The sequence below is a fragment of the Macaca nemestrina genome, chromosome 9 (assembly GCF_043159975.1).
Source record: "Macaca nemestrina isolate mMacNem1 chromosome 9, mMacNem.hap1, whole genome shotgun sequence".
NCBI classification, from domain to species: domain Eukaryota; kingdom Metazoa; phylum Chordata; class Mammalia; order Primates; family Cercopithecidae; genus Macaca; species Macaca nemestrina.
In genome coordinates this window covers 129,735,790-129,758,254 of record NC_092133.1, presented here as the reverse complement: position 1 = coordinate 129,758,254, position 22,465 = coordinate 129,735,790, and the positions used below count along the sequence as shown (strand labels likewise).

Genomic DNA, 22,465 nt, shown 5'->3' with positions numbered 1-22,465 from the left:
CAGAGGGTGACAGACACAGCAGAGGGTGACTCATTTCCACCCCTGCTGGCACTTGGGCTGAAGCTTCCGTGAATGAAGAGGTGCTAGAAAAGCACCTATCAGGAGCGTCCTTAGGACAGAATGAAGAGGTGCAAAGTGAGGGGTTTATCCGCTCAAACAAGCTTAAAACTCCACCCGCAGGACAAGAACCCGTGATCAGCAGGAGACAGAACTGTGGGGCCAAATCCCGGGGACCTGAAGGAGGAGAAGGGACAGAGCGAGATTCCTTGATGTGCAGATATAACGTTCCCCTTCCTAAGATGTTCATCTAGGAATGAAGCCTGGGCTGGTGATGGTGATGTTTGCTCTAACACATTGGCAGCATTTGGAAGCAGATCAGGGAGCAGTAGTGAGGTTATCACAACACCAAGCTTCAAATCCACCTGTCTCTTTTGCATGCAGAATGTTAGGACGTGTGATTAATGGGGGCCTGTTGCCCAACAAATGGGAGGAGGTGACATTGTGTGGGCTATCTGCTCTGATTAAATAATTAATCACTCCCTAATTATGAAGGACAGAACTTTGCATCCTGCCCTACCAATCTTCCAAGGGACTTATTTAGGGGGGTAACAATTTGGAGGAGATGTGATTTCCAACTTCTCAGAAAGCCCATGGCCAAGCAAGGCTGAGGGAATATGTGGAATGTGTATATCCCTCTGTTAGGTAATGAATTCCCCAGGGCAGAGCAGGTGACAGCTGTTCCAGGACTATAAAATATGGGTTAATTTGAAGCAGCTTGCCCCTTGATTCTTGCAGACTTACAAAGGGCACTTTAGGGAGGAAGTTCAATGTCATTTGCTTTTTTTTTTTTTTTTCCTGGGCAACTAGGCATGAGGATGACAGGTAAGTGTGTGGACAGAGCTATTTGCATCTTTTCTTGCCCGGATGGGCCTGAAAGAGGGTCCACTTTCCCCCGTCTCCCAGGAGACAGGCAAATCAGCCATTTTTGAATTATATTCCTTTATATCTCCATCATCCCTGACACCACCATTCAGCCTACCAACATCTGTTTCCCAAGCCGAGTTCCTCCATCCTTTACACACACTGCTTTTTCTCTCCTGAAGTCTTAGTCTTCATATGTCCCTCTGCCTAGTTTATTTCTTTCTTAGGTCTAAACTCAGTTCAGTGTCACTTCCTTCAGGAAGCCTTCCTTGAGTTCCCTGCCTGATACCAATACCCTCTCCCGTATTCCCAGGGCACTCATGCAGGTTGCTTCCCTCTAGATGCCAAGTTTCTTGGTATTTCAAGCTCCTCCCTACAGCAGCTGCTAGCAAATGTTTGCTGAATGAATAAATGAATGCATGGATGTATAAGTCGATCTTATTCACTACTCAGTAGATTATTAATTCATTGAATGAATAAATGAACAATGTGAGCTAAATGTTTCCAGTGAACTACAGTAGAGACTGGTGACTGTTCCCCAAACCTTCTTCCTGAGCATGGCTTTTCCACCTTTCCTTGCAGTTAGTGGAGGGTGAGGGGGAAAAACTGGGATCACTTCTAGTTTTTTGGGGAGCAGAGCCCTCCCTGCTGCTTTGATTTTACATGAGTGAGAAATAAACATCTATGTCATGAAGACACTGAGATGTAGTGGGTCTATCCATTACAGCAGCTACTCTTGCCTTAACCAGCACACAACCTGCTAGCTGCAAAATGTGTCTCCTGGCTGATGTCCCTTCACATGGCACTGAGTGTGGGCACCTTGACTGGCTGTCGGACAGCAGCTTTCCTCTCCTCCCTGACTGAGAAGCAATGGGATTTAAGAGAAGTCTTCCGGGTGTGATCTCACCCTGCTGTAACCTAGATCAGTGTGCCTCACCCTGTCATGTACCTTATCCCTGTAATGTGCATATGAATCACCTGGGGACTTCATTAAACCACAGATTCTGGCCAGGCATGGTGGTTCACGCCTGTAATCCCAGCACTTTGAAAGGCTGAGGTGGGTGGATTACCTGAGGTCAGAAGTTTGAGACCAGCCTGGCCAGCCTGGTGAAACCCTTGTCTCTAGTAAACATACAAAAATTAGCTGGGCATGGTGGCGTGCAACTGTAGTCCTAGCTACTTGGAAGGCTGAGACAGGAGAATTGCTTGAACCTGGGAGGTGGAGATTGCAGTGAGCCAAGATCACACCACTGCCCTCCAGCCTGGGCAACAGAGCGAGACTCTGTCTCAAAACAGAACAAAAAACAAAAAACACAGATTCTGATTCAGTGGGCCTGAAATGGGGCCTGGAAACTTTGCATTTCTAACAATCCAACAGGTGATGCTAATGTTGCTTATATTTACACACCAGGCTTTGAGGAGTAAGATTTTAAGAGAAAGGCTATGAGCTACAGTCACCTGTTATCTGGAGTGAATGCCACTGAGAGGTGTGAAAGGACAAAGCAACATCCCTGGAGCAGGTCTCAGAATCTCAGAAGGCCCAGGTTGCTCCCTCCTCCCCTGGAACTTCTGATTTTACTGGTCAGGCCTGAAAACCTGTATGTCTAACAAGCCTAAGAGCATGTATATGCTAGCATTCCAGGGACTCCTTGCTGAAAACCACTGGCTTCAGGGTTGACAGTGTGCACTTGGGGGCCATTCCAGCTGGCTTTGAACCTAGGCTTTCCCACCCACAACTCTGGAAACTAACAAGTTACTTATACTCCTCATGCCTCCATTTTCTCGTTGGTTAAATGGAGAGGATGCTAGTGATGAGAAGGTTGCTAGTGATGAGAAGGATGCTAGTGATGCAACCTGAGAAGGTTGCAGTAAGGATTATGCCAAGGTATGGAAAGGCTGTGTCTGGCACAGAATAGTTTTCTACTAGCATTAGCTAGTACTGTTATACTATTAGAAAGTGCACCTGTAGACATTAGAGAGACCTAGCTTCTAACCTTAGCTCATCCCCTAACAACGCTGTCCCTGAGCAAATTACCTAACCTCTCTAAGCTGCATTGTCTCCATTTGTTAAATGGAAATCAAAGCCTTTGCTTTGTAAAGATGTTGTGTGGATTAAACGAGATAATGCATATAAAGCATCACATGACTCAAAAGTAGCCATTGCTAAAATCAATTACAAGACTGACTTGTGGCAGATTGACACATGTTCTTGCCCTGCCATAAAAAGCCACCAAGCTTACATGGTTTTTTTAATACTTAAAAAACATTTTTAATTGACAAATAATTGTACATACTAATGGGGTGTGTATTAGTCTAGTCTCGCGTCGCTATAAAGAAATACCTGAGATTGGGAATTTATAAAGAAAAGAGGTTTAATTGGTTTCTGAGTCTGCAGGCTGTGCAGGAAGCATAATGCTGGCATCTGCTTTGCTTCTGGGGAGGCCTCAGGAAACTTACAATCATGGCAGAGTGTGAAGGGGGAGCAGGCATATCACACGGGTAGAGAAGGAGCAAGTGGGATGGGGGGTGAGAGAGGGTGGCTACACACTTTTATTTTTTTATTTTTATTTTTATTTTTTTTTGAGAGGAGTCTCGCTCTGTCACCCAGGCTGGAGTACAGTGGCCGGATCTCAGCTCACTGCAAGCTCCGCCTCCCGGGTTTACGCCATTCTCCTGCCTCAGCCTCCCGAGTAGCTGGGACTACAAGCGCCTGCCACCACGCCCGGCTAATTTTTTGTATTTTTAGTAGAGACGGGGTTTCACCGTGTTAGCCCGGATGGTCTTGATCTCCTGACTTCGTGATCCGCCCGTCTCGGCCTCCCAAAGTGCTGGGATTACAGGCTTGAGCCACCGCGCCCGGCCGGCTACACACTTTTAAATGACCAGTTCTTACGAGACCTCACTTACTGTCATGACCAAGCGGGATGGTGCTAAGCCATTCATGAGAAACCACCCCCATGAACCAGTCACCTCCCACCAGGACCCACCTCCAACACTGGGGATTACAATTGAACACAGGATTTGGGTGGGGACACAGATCCAAACCATTTCAGGCTTTATAGTGATGTTTCAATACATATACTGTATAGCGATCAGATGGGGGCAATTAACATATCCATTATCTCAAACATTTATCATTTCCTTGTGTTGGGAACATTCAGTATCTTCCTTCTAGCCATTTGAAACTATTTAATATATTATTGTTAACTATCATCATCCTACAGTGGTACAGAACATTGGTACTTATTTGATGCTTAGAGAAGCTGGGGAATGAATATAAGGAACTTCATTATACTATTCTATTTTTGAATCTATTTGGAAATTTCAATATAAAAAAACCTTCTAAACTGTTTGCAAAACAAAAACAAAAACAAACCAGAAAACCACCAAGGCTGCAAGACCCTTGGAAGTTGCTGAGGTAGGCAGTCAACTGGAGTGAAACTGTTGCAACATTTCTTGTATACTGAGAGGTTGTGAGTTCGAGCCAGTCTTGTGAGTTCGAGCCAGTCCTGTTCCCAGAGACCCCCTGCAGGCACAGGCTTGGCCATCATTCCAGCTCTGCCCCAGAAGTTTTCCTTCGTGCCAGCATCTTTGGGTTTCTGGATGAAGTTTTCAGCAACTGCATGAAATTCCATTTCTCTTGCCAGCTGGGAGGGATAGCTTCACGAAAACAAAGCCAGAACACACGGGGCCAGAAAACTCCTAGCTTTCTTCCTGTATAGGAAAACTGGATTTCTCCAGAAGGCTCAAGCTCCTGGCTAAATCTCTAGGGCCACTTAATTGGGCAGTCCCCCATCTTTATTTCTGGTAGTGAAGGTGCAAAGCTTGGTCTCCTTTCTAAGTCTCTATACACAAAGCCCTTCTTCAGTGGAAAAGTCTTGACATATACTAGAAATCTCATTCACCTTTCAGAGCCTTCAAGAATCCTGATGTGCTTTGACTCCTGTTCCTGGGAGAGGCCACAGAACTGTTCTGGAGGTTAAATTCAAGTTCAAATATCCATCACTGTTACTAAGCCTTTACATAGCATGTTATTTGTTTCCAGCAGGCTCAGTGGTCACTCAAGTTTGCTTGTATCTATCTAAATAGAGTGGTTTGCACCCTCATTTAGGTAACATCTTGAACCTTTCATGCTGAGATTGGCCATTTTATTTGCAACTCACTGTGCAAACCATTTGCTTCTCCAACGTCCCGTAGAAGGATGCAGAGGGTTCCATAGAATGCCGTAGAAACCTGGGTTTAGGGCAAATATTTGACCAAAAGTCCACCAATTCACATGAGTAATACTTCTGGCAACCTGTGCAATGCTAGTCTCTGGGTACAAAGTAAATGAAACTGTCCTGAGCAGGTGTTACAAACGCCCTCCCTGAGAGTCTCCAGGGACTCTGTATTCAAGCACAGCAGTGTGGTCCAACCAGATCAGAGTCAGGAGACACAAGTTTTAATTCCAGCTTCCTCAAAATCTCGTTTTGTGAGCTTAGAGATAATTACAGCACCTGGGTACTAAACACCTGTGTTCCAGGTGCCATGATCACTGCCTGAGTTGTAATTCTCACAACAGCCCTGCAGGATACCTGCTATTACCCCCATTTCACAGAATAAGCAAACTGAGGCACAAATGAATTTCAGTAGGCTGGACATGGTGGCTGATGCCCGTAATCCCAGCACTTTGGGAGGCCGAGGTGGGTAGATCAGCTGAGGTCAGGAGTTTGAGACCAGCCTGGCCAACATGGTGAAACCCCATCTCTACTAAAAATACAAAGATTAGCCAGGCACGGTGGTGGGTGCCTGTAATCCCAGCTACTCAGAAGGCTGAGGCAGGAGAAATCTCTTGAACCTAGGAGGCAGAGGTTGCAGTGAGTCAAGATCACGCCACTGCATTCCAGTCTGGGTAACAGAGCAAAGCACTGTCTCAACAACAACAACAACAACAACAACAACAACAACAACAACAAAACAAAAATAAGAAATTAAGTGGCTCAATCTGTAACAAGCTTTACAATCGAGATTTGAACCCAAGGGTGACTGATCACCAAAAGGGATTGTATCCAACACGACATTACCTTTCCTGGCCTAATTTTTCTCACCTGTAAAAAGGCATGTTTAGAATGTGTGTAATTTTTCACTTCTGGTTAAGCCCTTCCTTGGTGACCCATGATAACATCCATGAGCGACTGAATATGATTATAGACAGCATTTGGAAAAGGACAGAAAGAGAGAAGAGAGTGCGTCCTTTGATAATGTCAGTTTTTCAGTGCATGGAGCCCTGTGTAGTGCTGTTTTCTAGCTTCTCCTTTACAAATGAGGTAGACGAAAGTAAAGTTAATGAAGCAACTCAGCTATCACAGGAATGCAGCAGAAGTAATCAAGTCCGGGACTAAGGGACAGTTGCCATGACATTCCAACGCATGCACGGTGATCACCGTCGATGACTATGCCATTCTCTGATTGATGGTAGCTTGCCTCTCTGTTCTTGTAAGCAAATGTGATAACAATATTAAACAATTACAAGTAATGTCCCCAGCTGCTTCTCCACTGCCTTTGAAATATGATTTTAGATCTGCCAAAATAATTGCAAACCCATTAACAAGGAAGGGGGTGCGTGTATCCCTGCCTTCCTGAGGGGTACATTCACCCAAAGACAAGAGGAGGACAAGCCTCCTTCCAGGACATTCAGAGACACAGTCACCCTGCCAAGCAGACTGAGACTTGCAAAGGTCCAATATCCATTTAAAGAACCTTGCTGGATGACCTCTTTAAACATACCAGCATGAAGAAGAGGCACAATCTGGGTGAGAGGGGCGTTTCGCCTGCTCTAAGGTTAGAATGCAACTGGTCCACCAAAATTTGGTTATCTGACCCCCACAATGCTGGAGCCCAGCTAAATCCTGTAAGTATTTATCTACCACTGACTATGGAATAAACAATAATGTGCTGTGGGGAATCCAGTCTCTCTCTCTTTCTCACACACACACACACACACACACACACACACACACACACACACGGCTCCTGCTATCTCAGAACTTCCGGGCTGATAAGGAGAAAGTGCAAGCATTAGTAGGTAAGTCTGCTACCAGGAGGAATGTGATAAAAAACAAACAAACAGGGTACAACACAGTATGACAGAAGCAAACAAGAGGCTGAGATGAACTCTAACTCCATTTCATTTATTAAACCGATGATGAAACAGTGCATGAAAGACTTGCCTGGATGAATCTTATTTTTTCCAGTGTTTTCTATCACAGTGATTGGAACTTCCATCCATCCGTCCATCCATACAATTGTCCAAAAGGGAAAATTAGAGATTTCTCTAAGACCATCTTCTCTCTTATCCCTTATGTCCCCACACATCACCAAACCTTGCCCACGATTTTTTTTTTTTTTTTTTTGAGGTGGAGTCTCATTCTGTTGCCCAGGCCGGAGTGCAGTGGTGTGATCTTGGCTCATTGCAACCTCTGCCTCAAGGGTTCAAGCAATTCTCTTCCCTCAGCCTCCTGAATAGCTGGGACTACAGGCGCATGCCACGACACTCAGCCAAGTTTTGTATTTTTAGTAGAGACGGGGTTTCACCCTGTTGGCCAGGATGGTCTTGATCTTTTGACCTCGTGATCTGCCCGCCTCAGCCTCCCAAAGTGCTGGTGTTATAGGTGTGAGCCACCATGCCTGGCCTGCCTTGCCCACTTTTACCTACTCAGTTTCTCTCCAGTCCCTCTACTTTCTCCATAGGCACTAGCGATACCTTGGCTACATGATGACCACCAGCAGCAGCTGGGGAAACCAGCACCCTGCTAACCTCCAACCACCTTCTTCCAATGCATAGAATACGTCTTCCCTTTCATTAGCTTGCATCACCTCAGATCCTGGACCACCCCTGGGCTGATAGCAATTTCTAGTGAAATGCCTCAAGGTAGAAGTATAATCTGAATCACCTTGCAGAGGGGATTGGGCGACTATCTGAACAAAATGTGGGTTTTATAGGAAGGAGGAAGGAGAATAGTTCTTGGGGGTACGAAATCAATAGGAATGTGCCTCAGGGAAAAATGTGCACCAGAGGAGAAAGAATCACAATGAGTTGTCTGCAATGTGGCATGTTTATTGTGGCTCGGGTTCCTTGGCCCTGCACAGAGCTGTCATTCACTCACTTCACAGATATTTGAGTGGCAGACTCTAGGATTGCAATAATGAGCAAGAATGCACAGTTCCTGCCCTCATGGAGCTTAGAGTCTAACAGGGAGGGCTGACATTAACTGCAGCATCATGTAATAAAGGAAAGTGCAGCAAACCCAGGTGTGATCCAACAGCTGGGAAAACGGACTGACCACAGGAGGGAGGCAGGAAAGGCTGCCCCTGGGAAACGTTACTTGAACTGAAATCAGGGAAGAAACTAGGCAAAGGCTCAGCATTCAGGTGGAGGTGGAGGAGGGTGGCCTGGAGAGGTGGGAAAATGCCCAGGTCCTTGGAGCTCCTGCTGAGCTGCTGAATTAGCCAGTGCTGGCTCTCACCTGACCTCTGCACTTCTTGCTTTGCAAGGTCATACATCTTCTTTTATAAAAACTAGTTTGAGTTGGCGTTAGTGTTCTGAGTCCCCGTCCTGCGAGGTAGACAGGAGGCCTCGCTGTACTCCGGGGAAGCGAAAGATGGAGAAGGTTTTCAGAGCCTGGAGAAGAGGTCCTTTAAGAGAGCATTGAAGAAGATGGCACTAGAGCCAGATGGCCTAGATTCGCTTCCTGGCTTTCTGACATTGTCCTCTCTGTGCCTCAGTTTTCCCATCTGAAAAACGGAATAATGATAGTGTCTGCCTGTGCGTATAAGACCCGTCACTGTGGGAATGGCTATCTTTTTAGCCTTTTCACTCAGAGCTCTCTTCCTGACTCTATGTCCCGACTGAACCACTCATTAACACTTAAAATGGGCATGTTTTCTCTGCAAGATTGTGCTCAAGATATTTCCCTCCTCAAAACAACTTTGGTCCATATCCTCCTCTCGGAATCCATCCTTCAGAAATCAGTTCAAATTCCATCACGATAAAGCCTTCCTCAATTATCCCCAGCCTCTTTTATGGTTTGAGCCATTTTCCCCATCATATTTATATTTTGTTTTCTTTCTTTCTTTTCTTTTCTTGAGACAGGGTCTCACTCTGTCACTCAGACTGGAGTGCAGTGGCGTAATCTCAGCTCATTGCAACATCCACTTCCGGAGTTCAAGCAATCTTCCCACCTCAGCCTGCTGAGTAGCTGGGACTACAGATGCATGCTACCAAACCTGGCTAATTTTTGTATATTTTGTAGAGATAGGGTTTCATCATTTTGCTCAGGTTGGTCGCAAACTCCCGGGCTCAAGTAATCTGTGCACCTCAGCCCCATAGAGTGCTGGGATTAGAGGCATGAGCCACCCCGCCCAGCATATTTTGCTTTCTGGTTACATAAAATTATAGGTATACATGGTCTCCCTTCCACTCAAATGTGAAGGTCTTGAGGGCAAGCCCTATTAGCATAGCCATATTTCAGGAGTCCTGGGCACTCAAATCTGATGCAAAATTTGCCATACTTTTCCTGTGACAATACAATACATTTGCTTGTTTGTGCATGGATTTACGTATCATACTTCAGCAAATCTAAGATATAAGCTTTTCTGCCTCCCAACTCAGTGGGCCGTATGTTACTGCAGGCAAGTCTCCTAGTTTTGTAACAAGAAAATGCACATGCCAACATCTTGTAGGTTGCAAAGCACCACATGCATATTAAATACCTTCATCATTACCACCACCATTATCATCATCACTATCATACTTGACACCACTTTCAGCATGGCCTCAGCGCTCCTTTAACCTCACTTCCTCCCATCTACCCCTACACTCTCACCCGTGAGTTGTGACAGTCAGATGAGGTAAAGAACCTGAAAAAATGCTGGGTGCATGGATGGGTGCCTGGATGGAAGGCACGCTGGTCCTGGAGACAGACTCAACCATGTATGATGTGTTTTGTTTTCTAGCTGAGAAAATAAGCTTCCCTTGCAAGCTTATGCAAATTCGCATAGCAACAGTGCAGGTGTGGCCCCCCGCAAATACCGTATTTCCTCTTCCCCTCCCCACATCTTCTCCAAACCCAGGACTTGCCTGATGAGAATCAACCTTTCCATGAACAGTGGCTTCCATCTCAATAGCCTCTGATCATCCTCTCTTTCTCCTCCACGGTGAACCATAGTGAAGTACCTTATTACAGTATATCTAGTTGGCAATTCAAGGAGCAAAGGCAGAGAAACATTTTTTTCTTTATTCATTAGAAAAACAATGAAACAAAAAAATCTCTCTGAGGTTGCTCACTGATTAAAAATCACTAAATATTTAAAACAACACAATTATAATTCATATATATACGAATCATATATGAGCTTATATATATGTGTATATATGTGTGTATATATATGTGTATATATATGAGCTGTAGAACATATTTAGAATCACTGATTTAGAAACCAGCTTAAGGTCAGAGATCACAGAGAGGGTCAATACCAGGGCAGCACCCAGGACAGAAGCCAGACTTTAGACAATGCCCTGCTGGGAATGGAGGCCCATCTGCTGGGTGGGAGACCCGCCCCTGGAAACAGAGGTATCAAGGCACCAGCACCCTGGGAAGAAAGGTCATTCTAACATGCCTGTCAGTGGAGTCTTGCATGAGTCGCCTTGGGTAATTAGTTCTGTGTGCTATTTTCGTGGGTTTATGTATTTCTATTCCCTAATCTTTCAGGACTCCTGGGAAATATCTGAAATATAAGACAGGAACTCTGACCTTTGGGTGATATTAATAGCTTTAATTAACACTCAACAACGAGAAGTCAATGGTTGATATTTGAAACTGGCAAACTTCCTTGCCCGCAAGCTGCCAGATTTTCCATCTGTGGGCACCTGGCACCTGGCTTTCCATGGCTGGAGCTGGGGCGAGATGTTCTGTTCCCTCTTCCCTGTGGTGGCCCTGTTGGTTGTCTTGCTATAGTCCTAGGCTTGTTCTCACTCCCTGCCTCCCAGGGTGTGACTTACTGGATTCTGGCTGCTGCAGTGCTTGTGGGCCTGCCTTGCTCTCCGGCCCAAGGTTCCCAGCCTCCTGAGTCCCTAGTGATGTTCACAGATGGAGGGAGCCCACAGATACCTTCCATTCTTCCCTTTGCTTTAGCCAGAGACCTTTTGTCCTCCACCAAACCAGGGACTCCTTACTCCATGACGCTGGCCACAGTAAATATCCTTTGTAAATTTTTTTATTATTTTTAAAAACTAATTTGTTAATTTTTGTAGAGATGGTCTCACTCTGTTGCCCAGGCTGGAGTGGAGTGGTGTGATCATAGCTCACTGTAACCTTGATCTCCTGAGCTCAGGTGATTCTCCCACCTCTGCCTCTCAAGTAACTAAGACTGCAGGTGCGTGCCACCATGTCAGGCTAATTAAAAATTTTTTATATAGAGATGAAGTCTCGCTATGATGCCCAGGCTCCCGGCCATACACAATCCTCACACCCCGGCCTCCCAAAGTGCTGGGATTACAGGCATGAGCCATCAGACTCAGCCCACAGTAAACCTTTTTAAGTTTCTTTTTAGGATTTGTTGCCATGTTTGGTGTGTAAAAAGCAGTGCCCGGTGATATTGTTAAGTGCAGACTGACACATGGTTGGTAGTTTCTTATTCAAATTTGAAAAGTGATGTGATAATCATAGTACCTAAAAACTGCATGTAAGCTGTACAAGCTAAGCATAGGCATTGCTCCCTATCTGCGTGCCTGTGTCGGTAAATACGAGTTTATTTATTTGACATAGGAAATAAGGCTTTGTACATTTATCTCAAAACTTTGTAGCTCCTGGCTCTCATTAGGTCCAAGCTGTTTGGCTTGGGATTAAGCCTCCATACAATTTAAAAATTCTCCAAAGTGAGATTCAACTTGTAGCCCAAGTCAGAGCTCAAACTTCAGTCTGAGTATAATGCACCGTGGTGGAAACTTAGTATCCTTGGTTTGCACGCCTGACACCGAAGGAGAAAGCAAGGACTACTGTTCTTTCAGAAAAGGTTAGCAGCACCTGAGTGTGGAATTCCCATGTAACACCTCCATGTTCTCCTCTAATTGGCCCTATTACACCATAAGCTCCCAACTGCAGCATTTGTAGTAGAGAATGTAACCACGCAAATCCCCAAATTATATTTTTGCTAGAAAAAAAGGAACCAATGAATCGCAGAATTCACAAATCTCTCCCCTAATGACAACACACCTAAAATACAAGGATGGGCGAAACCACCAGCAAGAAGAGAGGCTCAGGCGACGCAGAAGTTTCGTTTAAGGGAGGAACTCTAGAATGAACAGAAGATGGCAGAGGTAGAAGTGAAGCCAACCTTCTGGTTGCTTTAGCTCCTTAGCCCAACTCACTGTGCCCCCTCGGCCACTCTATTGTTTCTAGGTGCTGTCTTCCCTGAGTCACTTGGTTCAATACCCAGTCTTGAAGACAAAGTCCAGTTGTGTATGACTGTTCTGGAGACTGTCGGGAAAGACACAAATTCCAAACATGAACAACACAGACAGCATAACTTAGTTAAGTGCCTGTGGCTCCATGATGTGACTGCCCCAACTCCCGTGACGAATGTCAGGCTTCCCTCTGAGGCTTCTGATCCACTTGTCAGTCAATTAAAAGATATTTGGGCATAGACAAAAACATATTTTAAAATCTTGACTCAGGAAACAGAGGCAGACAAGATATCACGCCACAAGATGAATGAGGTTATTTTCTGTACTCAGCTGACTCAAGACGCCTGGCCCTTCCTTTCCTTCCACTCCTGCTAGAAGCTGTCCTGGCTGGGAGCTGGACTGCTGAAATCACGCACCTCTGGCCTTTTCTTTTAACCGTACAAGGACCTCTTCATCCTGATCAAAACACCTGCACTTCCCTTGCCCTGACTGAAGACCCCTGCTTTGTTCACAGTTACTCTGTGGTCCACAGTCACACCAGCAATTTCTAATTTCTTCTCCCTGACCAAAAGGCATAAAACTCAAACATAAGGCCAGGTGCGGTGGCTCACCTCTGTAATCCTAGCACTTCGGGAGGCCAAGGCGGGCAAATTACCGGAGGTCAGGAGTTCGAGACCAGCCTGGCCAACATGGTGAAACCCCTTCTCTACTAAAAATACAAAAATTAGCTAGGTGTGGTGGCACATACAGCTGTAGTCCCAGCTACTTGGGAGGCTGATACAGGAGAATCGCTTGAGCCTGGGAGGAGGAGGTTGCAGTGAGCCGAGATCATGCCACTGTACTCCAGCCTGGGTGATAGAGCTAGACTACATCTGAAAAACAAAACAAAACAAAACAAAACAAACAAAAACTAAACATCTTAAACATCCAATCAGGTGGAGCTCCCAGAGCCGCAGTTTTCTCCCAAAGTTATCTAACAACCAGAATGAGAAATATTGAGGGAAAAAGAGGGCAGAGCAAGTGTAGAGAGGGCTGCCTGGGGTCTCCTGGGAGCAGACAGCAAGCTATGTTTCCCTTTTAGTGTCTGTGACTCCGCAGAGGTTGTTGCCAATCTGGCTGGCCCCTGTTTGTTCTCTACGTGCACGTGGGAAAGTGATGGGACTCTCAATCATGGAAAGGGGAGGAGGAGGAGAGCAGAGACAGCAGATCTGGAGTATTTCCCACCACCCCCAATTCTTCCTCTCTGAATCCTTTCATTTGATGTACGGAGTTTTATTTGCACATGGCAGGTGGGCAGCCCAGGGCTGTATGGGAAATTGAAGATCAGGACACCTCATGGCCACTGTGGGGCTCCCTGCAGGCCCAGCTGCTGGAGGGCCTGCTAGTGGGAAGCCCTGCCCTCTGGGAGTCACATGATGAATGGAGGGAAACTATTTTATCCTGCCTTAGGCATGGTCTGGCCCTATGGTGAGCTACTCAACAGGAGTGCATTTCAAGCAGATTCAGCAACAATATTTCCCGGTACCATTAGAATTCTAAAGACAAGTCATCCATCCTGATTCTCTATTTTATGAAGAGCTAATCCTATTTTATCCTCACGTCCTCATCAGTAAGATCAGAATAAGGATAATATCAGTGAAATAAGAGTAAGTTAGTTTTTTACCAAACTTCAGGAACATTTGGTTCAAGATTTCATGGTGGAAGGAAGTGCATTTTTGATAAAAATGATTTCAATTTAGCACATGATATGGGTGAATGAAGTTGAATTAGCTGGATTAGATGACGTTTTGCTAAAGAGCACTTGAGACATTGCTATTTGGGTCATGAAGCCTTCAAGCAAATACCACTTTGTTAAAGCCTGAAGGCTTTAAATGTAAAACTGGTATCAAGTAAATAATGAAACAATTTGCTTTTAAGCACCAAAGCGATGTTGAGAATGTATTAGGTTGGTGTAAAAGTACCAACCTAATTACTTTTACACCAACCTAATAGTCATTCTGGTATCTGGCCATATGTTTTGAAGGCATTTGTGGGTCCCTTATGCATGGCAGCACCCTCTCTAGATGCTTGGGCATCTCAACAAGAAGCAGGACTGCATCCAGTTGGTTACCGTGGGGAGGTCCTGATGGCCTTGGCTGGGAACAGTTTAAGCCTGCGGGACCTCAGAGTTCCAGCAGTTGCTGAGTCTGGGCTGCAAACACACTGGTCTTTTGCTGGCTGGAGGAGGAAGGACCAAGCTCTCTTAGAGAACCACTCTGTTCCCTGTTCTCATTCCCACGTGCCATATCCTGCATGGAGAGGGAGGAGTAATCAACCTTCACTACCCTTTTTGTCTAGGATCTGCCTGTTTCTTCTCCACAAAGACTTGGAGAACCATATCTTATGAGTCTGTATTCTCTGAGTAAAAGCCCATCATTTAGAGGACAAGGGGTCAACCTCTAACTCCACCTCTGGAATGAAAAGTTAGTCCCACCTATGATGAATTCAGATGAGAAAATAGAGTTTGGTGGGGGCATGTGGTGATGGACAGGAAGAGGGAGAAATAAGGTGAAGTTTGAAGAACTTGTTTCTTGGTATCTGACTAGAGTTTATCTTGTGAAGCCTCTGAGTCTTTGCCAGGCTGGTTTCTCCTATTTGCTTTGACTGCTAGAAAAGGTAGAGCCATATCTGTGATTTACATTTTGATGATTTCTACAAGCCTTCTGGTAAATAGTCTTGTGGACTGACTTTATCTTGGGCTTCATTTTACCATTTTCTCTTAGTCTTTTTTTATTTATTCCCATTCTGCTGTATAGCATATATTTTGTAACATGTCTTGAAATCTTTTTGGAACAAGAGTTGGAAATAATGAATGGATGGATAGGTAGATAAATGGGTGAATGGGTGAATGTGTGGATAGATGTATGGATAGATGGGTGGATGAATTGATGGATGGATGGGTAGACGGATGGATAAATGGGTGAATGGGTAGATATGTGGATGGATGGGAGACAGGTGGATGAATGGATAGATATGTGGATATATGGGGGAATGGATGGATGGATGAGTGAATGGGTGGATGGTTGGTGAAAAAAATGGGCAGATGGATGGGTAGGAGGGTAGATGGATGGATGGGTGAATAGACGGATGAATGAGGGAGGGATGGATGAGTGCATGGGTGGATGGATGGATGAGTGGATAGATGGGGGTACAAATGAATGGATGGATGGGTGGGTCAATAGATGGGTGGATAGATGGATGGGTGGATAAGTGGGTGGGTGAGTGGATGGATGGAAAGTCATAGAGACAGAAAGATAAATGAAGTTGGGAGGTGTGGAGACCCAGGGAATGACTGGAAAAGCATGAAACAGCATTATCTGGCTGTTAACAAGTGTGACAAAAGAAAAACAGAAGGTTTACCAAAGATAAAGACTCATCCAAGGTTAAAAACACATGACCACAAACCCTGTTATAGTTGACGTCAGAGTAAAATGCCCTTCTCCATTACATAAAAGGGAAATTGAGGAGATGTTGAAGGACTAATTTTCTTTTGAGGACTAGAGGTTGCACATGTAATCTACAATTCTATTTCCATAATTGTTTCATGAAGAAATGTTTTAAAAGTAAGAAAACAAGCATGCTGTCCATCAGCAGTATTGAACTGGAAATTCTGCTTTCAGATTCACTTTTTCAAGTTTTCAGAGAGTTAAAGCAAACTTAATATGGCCTGAGAAAGGACTCCATACTTCTATATTTGAGTCCTTGTGGATGAACTGTAACCTAGCTTAATAGTTCAGACAAGATTGAAAACCTAACTTAGGAGTATGTGCCTGTAACCATAACTGAGTCTTGACCAATCCCAGCAGCCATACTTGAACCACTCATAGACTGCCAAGTGTTCAAACTGTGTTCAAATAAGGCAAATGCCATCCTGTAACCAATCCAGCTGTTTCCATACCTTACTGCCAGTTTCTGTACATCGCTTCCCTTTTTTGTGTATAAATCTTCTTCCACCATGTGGCTGCGTTGGAGTCTCTGTGAATCTGCTGCGATTCTGGGGGCTGCCTGATTCGTGAATTATTCATTGCTCAATTAAACTCTTTTAAATGTAATTCAGCTGAAGTTTTTCTGTTATCAAGAGGCACAGGGGTTCAGAGATGAACTCTCACAAAGACATGAGGAAGATTCAGGTTTGTGCAAGCACAGAAAAACATATATGACTATGAAGATATATCACAGACGCAAAGGGGAACACCAGATGATATTTTCTATGAAAATATTTATCAAAAACCAAATTGAACTATGATGTCTGATTCCACCTATGGAATATAAAGTGCTTTAGTTTATTTTGTGGGATATACTTCCTCAAGCCCTGCATCTATCTGCTGTAGCCAAGAGATAGGTTATTCTGTCTGGAGTAACTTGTATAGCATAGCATCTAGTTGAGTTAAATAAGGAAAACTGAACACAAATAGAACATTGGACTGAAAACAATGGTCATGGAAAACATAGAAATTATTCCTAGCATTGTGAGAAACTGTATATTCTAACAATCACACAAATAAAGATGCTATATTGAAATGCATGTTCAAATTATTCTGAACACACTGTGGTTCCCCCTAACACTGACTGTCGCTTATTACCAAGGTTGGCCCTGACTCTGGCTGCCATGTCTAGCCAGGCTGTTTAAGGTTTTCCTATCATCTTGTTAATTAATCCCTAGGAATCAGTAGGTTCCAAGTGCTCATAATTAGTGTTATGCATTTTACAGGAATGAGACAGTGAGAGAAACTCAGGTGCTGCCAGTGGCGTAAGTGAGAGGAAAATGAATCTCGGGACCCCATGATCACTAAGCCAAAGGGAAAAGTCAGGCTATGAACTGCATCAGACAAACCTGCCTCCCGGTTTACTCCTAAATATGACAACCACAAAGATAAAAAGGCTACATATCTCCCTCACAATTTGCCCACAAGCAAAGTCCTTGTGGACCTGGTTACGTTAACCCCAAAACAGTTCTGTTAAATTTCACCCTTGAAATGTAAATGGTAGCTTATCTTCACAGGGACAGAAAGTTATCCCTCTGCTCACCTGAGGCAAATACATGTCTGATGGCTTCCTCTGCCCTATTGTTTATGTAAAAATGCAGATTTACTGAGCCAGACTGAGGCAGAAGTGACTATTCCGCTACCCACCCCCCCCATCTCATCTGTAAACTGTGTACTCAGTGAAAGGTTGATCAAAGACCCAAAAGCATGCCATCATTTGTCTCTTATCTACCCATGACCTGGAACCTACCCCACCCCTGCCCATCCCCACCCCCGCTTCCAGTTGTCTCTCCTTTTCTGGCTGAACCAATGTACATCAATGTACATCTTACACATATCGATTGATGTCTCTTGTCCTCCTAAAATGCATAAAAGCAAGCTGTACCCCGACCACTTTGGGCACATGTCTTCAGGATCTCCTGAGGCTGTGTCACAGCTGCATTCTTAACTTTGGCAAAATAAACCTGTCAGGTCTCTGAGCCCAAGCCAAGCCATAGCATCCCCTGTGACTTGCACCTATACGCCCAGATGGCCTGAAGTAACTGAAGAATCACAAAAGAAGTGAAAATGCCCTGCCCTGCCTTAACTGATGACATTCCACCATAAAAGAAGTGAAAATGGCCGGTCCTTGCCTTAACTGATGACATTCCACCACAAGAGAAGTGAAAATGGCCAGTGCTTGCCTTAAGTGATGACATTATCTTGTGAATTTCCTTTTCCTGGCTCATCCTGGCTCAAAAACTGAGCACATTGTGATTCCACTCCTGGCTACCAGAGGAAAAAACCCCCTTTGACTGTAATTTTCCTTTATCTACCCAAATCCTATAAAATGACCCCACCCTTATCTCCCTTCACTGACTCTCTTTTTGGACTCAGCCCACGTGCACCCAGGTGATTAAAAAGCTTTATTGTTCACACAAAGCCCATTTGGTGGTCTCTTCACACTGACGCACATGATAAAACTTAAATGGACTGAGACCTGTCTCAAATATTTTTGAGTTCACAGGTAATTAATACCAAATTATGGTATACCTCCTGTGGATACACGTTTTTGTCCACGTCATACTGCCAGGTAACTTTCTTACGATTCATATCACTCCCCTGCTCCTCATCAATTATTGTCATTTGCTGATTATTCCAATTCAACAAGAGCCCTGCCATGAGGCAAAGCCACCAAGAATCCTGCTTTCCTGATCTCTGGTGATCCAGCAGACATGGGCAAATGTTCGTAAGGCCTTGCCTTTACAGGAGTCTCTCTACTTCAGCCTTGCTTCCCTTCCACTGGAATGGGATGCACATAATTTAGACCTTTGTTCATTAAAAATCATCTTTCTGTGTAGGAATAACTCCCCTTTGCCCAGCAGAAGGATGCATCCTGACTCTGAAACAAGATTTGCAGTCTACACACAAGCACATACAGCTATTTGATCTGTGCTTTTAATTCTGCCTGGCAATGTGCGTGTTTTGAAGCCAAGAGTGACAAAAAGGTGTTGCATTTGACTGAACGAAAGCTTTGAGTTGGTCTGGCGTCTTCCTCTCTTTCTTCCTTTCCCATTCAGATCCCCATCCTTTGAATTTTGCCTTCTGACTTGAATGCTATCAGCACATACTGATTTCAACATCAAGTAATTGTTGGCTAATATGAGCGAAGTGATTGAAGTTGAGTAGAGAAGGTAAGAGGCATGATGAAAATTCATGCTACGTAGCCCAGGAGAACCTGTTCTTGTTGAATGTAAACACCTCCCCCACCCCAGTTTCCTTGGGTGAATCTCTCTCTTGTTCATACCCCACAACCATCTCTCTTCATTACCCATCAATTGCATATATGTTTTTCACACCTCCTAACATGCAACGGCATTCCCTGCCCCCCTTCCCTATGCCCTAATTTAATTTTAATTCTACCTAAAAGCATTTTTTTTCCCTGCCTCTCCTCTTTCCCCTTCTTTCTTTCTTTTACTTTCATGAGATGAGATTATGTAAGCCCCCAGTGCTTTTACTCTGGGAAGCATTTTGGAGACAGGCATCCCAGCATACTTTGAACAGAGCTGCTCTGCAATCACCTGGCCAGTAAGCAAGTGTGTGCCTGCCCTTCACAATAGGAAGGCAGTTGTTACATACAAAAATCACCTCGGCATCCTATTGGGCAAGCCAATGGGGCCAAAGTGCTTAGAACATATTTACCTAAAATAAATGGAAAATGGGTCATTGCATTTACTACCAGTGCTGGACCTTAAAGAAATCGAGAATAAACTTGTTCATTCATTCACAAACATTGATTGATCACTTTCTATGTGCCTGGCCCAGTGTCAAGTATTGGAAACACCAAGGTGACCAAGACGTGCCTTTGCTCTCAAGGACTCACAATATGGCGGGCAGGAGGAAGCAGCTGAGTCCTACTGGGTCCAGCTGACAAAGCCTCTCTACAGACTCTTCCTACAAAGATAATGATCTATTTCTAGTTATGAAGTAAAGGTTTGATGGCAATGATAGCAAAATAAATAAATTCAACCTGCTTTACTAACTTCCTAATGCTGTTGGGATAATAGACCAGTAGAAAATTGGGGACCAAGGGCCAGGCATGGTGGCTCACGCCTGTAATCTCAGCACTTTGGGAGACCGAAGCAGGCAGATCATGAGGTCAAGAGATCGAGACCAGCCTGGCCAACATGGTGAAACTCCGTGTCTACTAAAAATACAAAAATTAGCTAGGCCGTGATGGTATGCGCCTGTAATCCCAGCTACTCAGGAGGCTGAGGCAGGAGAATCACTTGAACCCAGGAGGCAGAGGTTGCAGTGAGCTGAGATCACACCATTGCACTCCAGCCTGGGCGACAGAGAGAGACTCCGTCTCGGAAAAAAAAAAAAAAAAAAAAAAAAAAAAAAAAAAATTGGGGGCCAAGTAATTTTAACCTACTGCTGGCATCAGTAATATTCAGGTAGTGCAATCACTGCGATAGGTTGTTAAAATATAGGAACACTTTTCTACTGGTTTGTAGATAGCCATTGTCCTTGAGCCCTGAGTGTCCTGGTCCGCATACCCTGGAATGACTGGCTACCCTTGCCCCTTCCCTGAGACCTCTTGACCTCCAAGTGATCCATCGTGGCTAGGAATGTCAATGATTTTGCTCTAATGCAATGAGTAGCATTCTTTCTGAGTGCAACTATCTGTGTCCTATTGTTTGTTAACATTTTTTGTAATCATTCTTGTTTGTATTGTTACTACATAAAAATAGCAGAAGCAGGAAGAAATGTGCATGGCAAATAAAGCCAATTATATTTTTGGAATTTGGCAGTCAAACGATGGTTATAACAATGGTATGATGTCAGATATATAATGGCTATGAAATAAGAAGCATCTTATGAGTATAACTTAGTTTACAATGTCTGTATTTGAGTCAACTGTATCATTCCACTTCTTAAATGGTCCACACTAAAGATTGAAGTCATGGACTAAGTAATGTCCTTTTATCTATTGAACATAGAAGTTAATAAATCCTATCAAAAACATATTTCTTTTTTTTTTTGAATTTTTTTTTTTTTTTTTTTTTGAGACAGGGTCTCATTCTGTCACCAAGGCTGGAATACTGTGGCTCAACCATGGCTCTCGGCAACCTTGACTTCCTGGGCTCTGGGGATCCTCGTACCTCAGCCTCCCAAGTAGCTGGGACCACAGGTGCATGCCACCACACTGGCTAATTTTTTTGTGATTTGTAGTGATGGGATCACGCCATGTTACCTGGGCTAGTCTTGAATGCCAGGGCTCAAGCAATCCTCCCTCTTTAGCCTCTCAAACTGTTGAGATTACAGACATGAGTCACAGAACCTAGCCAAATACGTTTCCTATAAGAGATATTGTTCCTCTTGGACTTCCTGGACAGCAGATTTGGTTCAATTATCTTTCTAGAAACCCCTCTATATTAATCTCTACGAATTTTCTACACATAATTTTTTTCTTTACCTTTGTGTATATCCACACATTACTAGACAATTTAGAAACACTATAACTAGAAGATGGGCTTTCACAAATGCATTGTGTATTTTCTTTATAATTCATATTAAATCATATACACATATATTTTGAAGGCTACCTAAATCCAAGTCTCCAGAATAGCAGGAGGAAAATGCACTTTATTTACTTTACTTATTTTATTTTGTTTTATTTTATTTTTATTTTTATTTTTATTTTGAGATGAGGAGTCTCACTCTGTTACTCAGGCTGGAGTGCAGGGGCATGATCTCAGCTCACTGCGACCTCTGCCTCCCAGGTTCAAACGATTCTTCTACCTCAGCCTCCTGAGTAGCTGGGACTACAGGCACGCACCACCACACATGGCTAATTTTTGTATTTTTAGCAGAGACGGGGTTTCACCATGTTGACCAGGCTGCTGTTGAACCCCTGACCTCAAGTGATCCACCTGCCTTAGCCTCCCAAAGTGATGGTATTACAGATGTGAGCCACCGCACTTGGCCGGAAAATGCGTTTTAAACAAGGATTTCAGTACCTGGCATATGTCAGGAAATGTCTCGAGCATTTTGTACATATTATTGAATACTCACTTCCAACCCATTGAGATGGTGTTATTTTCCCTCTTATCATTTGGGAGGACTTTGAAGATGTGAGATGTTAAGTTGTGTACCACCTTTCCACTTAACCTCTGAGGCCGGGCATCAGCCCCTTCTCCTTGAAACTCTTTCTTCCCCCATTTCCTTGGCATCATTCCTGGTTCTTCTCCACTCAATTATTCATGTGCGTTCTTCTGAAATGTTGGTGGTTCCAAAGTTTTCTCCTTAGACCTGTTCTCTCTATGGATCCATCTTCCCTCTATATGCTTGTAACTCAAAATCTATGGGAATGGGGAGGAATATCATTCATATGTAGGTATATATATCTCACACCATTGCTCCACTCAACATTTTCAAATCCCCCATTTGTTACTGAATAAGGACTGAACTCTTCAGGGAACTAGGGAGTTTGTCACCACCTCTCCCAGATAAAACGGGCTCAGGGAGGCTGAAGTCTGGCTTAAGAGCCTGGATTAGGCAAAAGTGGCAGGGACCAGCCAGCAATTGTACAAGG

At 44.1% G+C, this 22,465-nt stretch overlaps 1 protein-coding gene and 1 long non-coding RNA gene across 4 annotated transcripts in view; both read right to left on the bottom strand.

The window, feature by feature from the left end:
• Positions 1-22,465, bottom strand: part of LOC105490635 (FERM domain containing 4A) — a 699,298-nt gene that overhangs the window by 480,225 nt on the left and 196,608 nt on the right. The window lies entirely within an intron of this gene.
• LOC139356023 (uncharacterized) overlaps positions 834-22,465 on the bottom strand; it is a 48,259-nt gene continuing 26,627 nt past the window's right edge. The window contains exon 2 of the long non-coding RNA XR_011607387.1: positions 834-22,232. This is a non-coding gene — a long non-coding RNA (uncharacterized lncRNA). The remainder of the gene's footprint in view (positions 22,233-22,465) is intronic.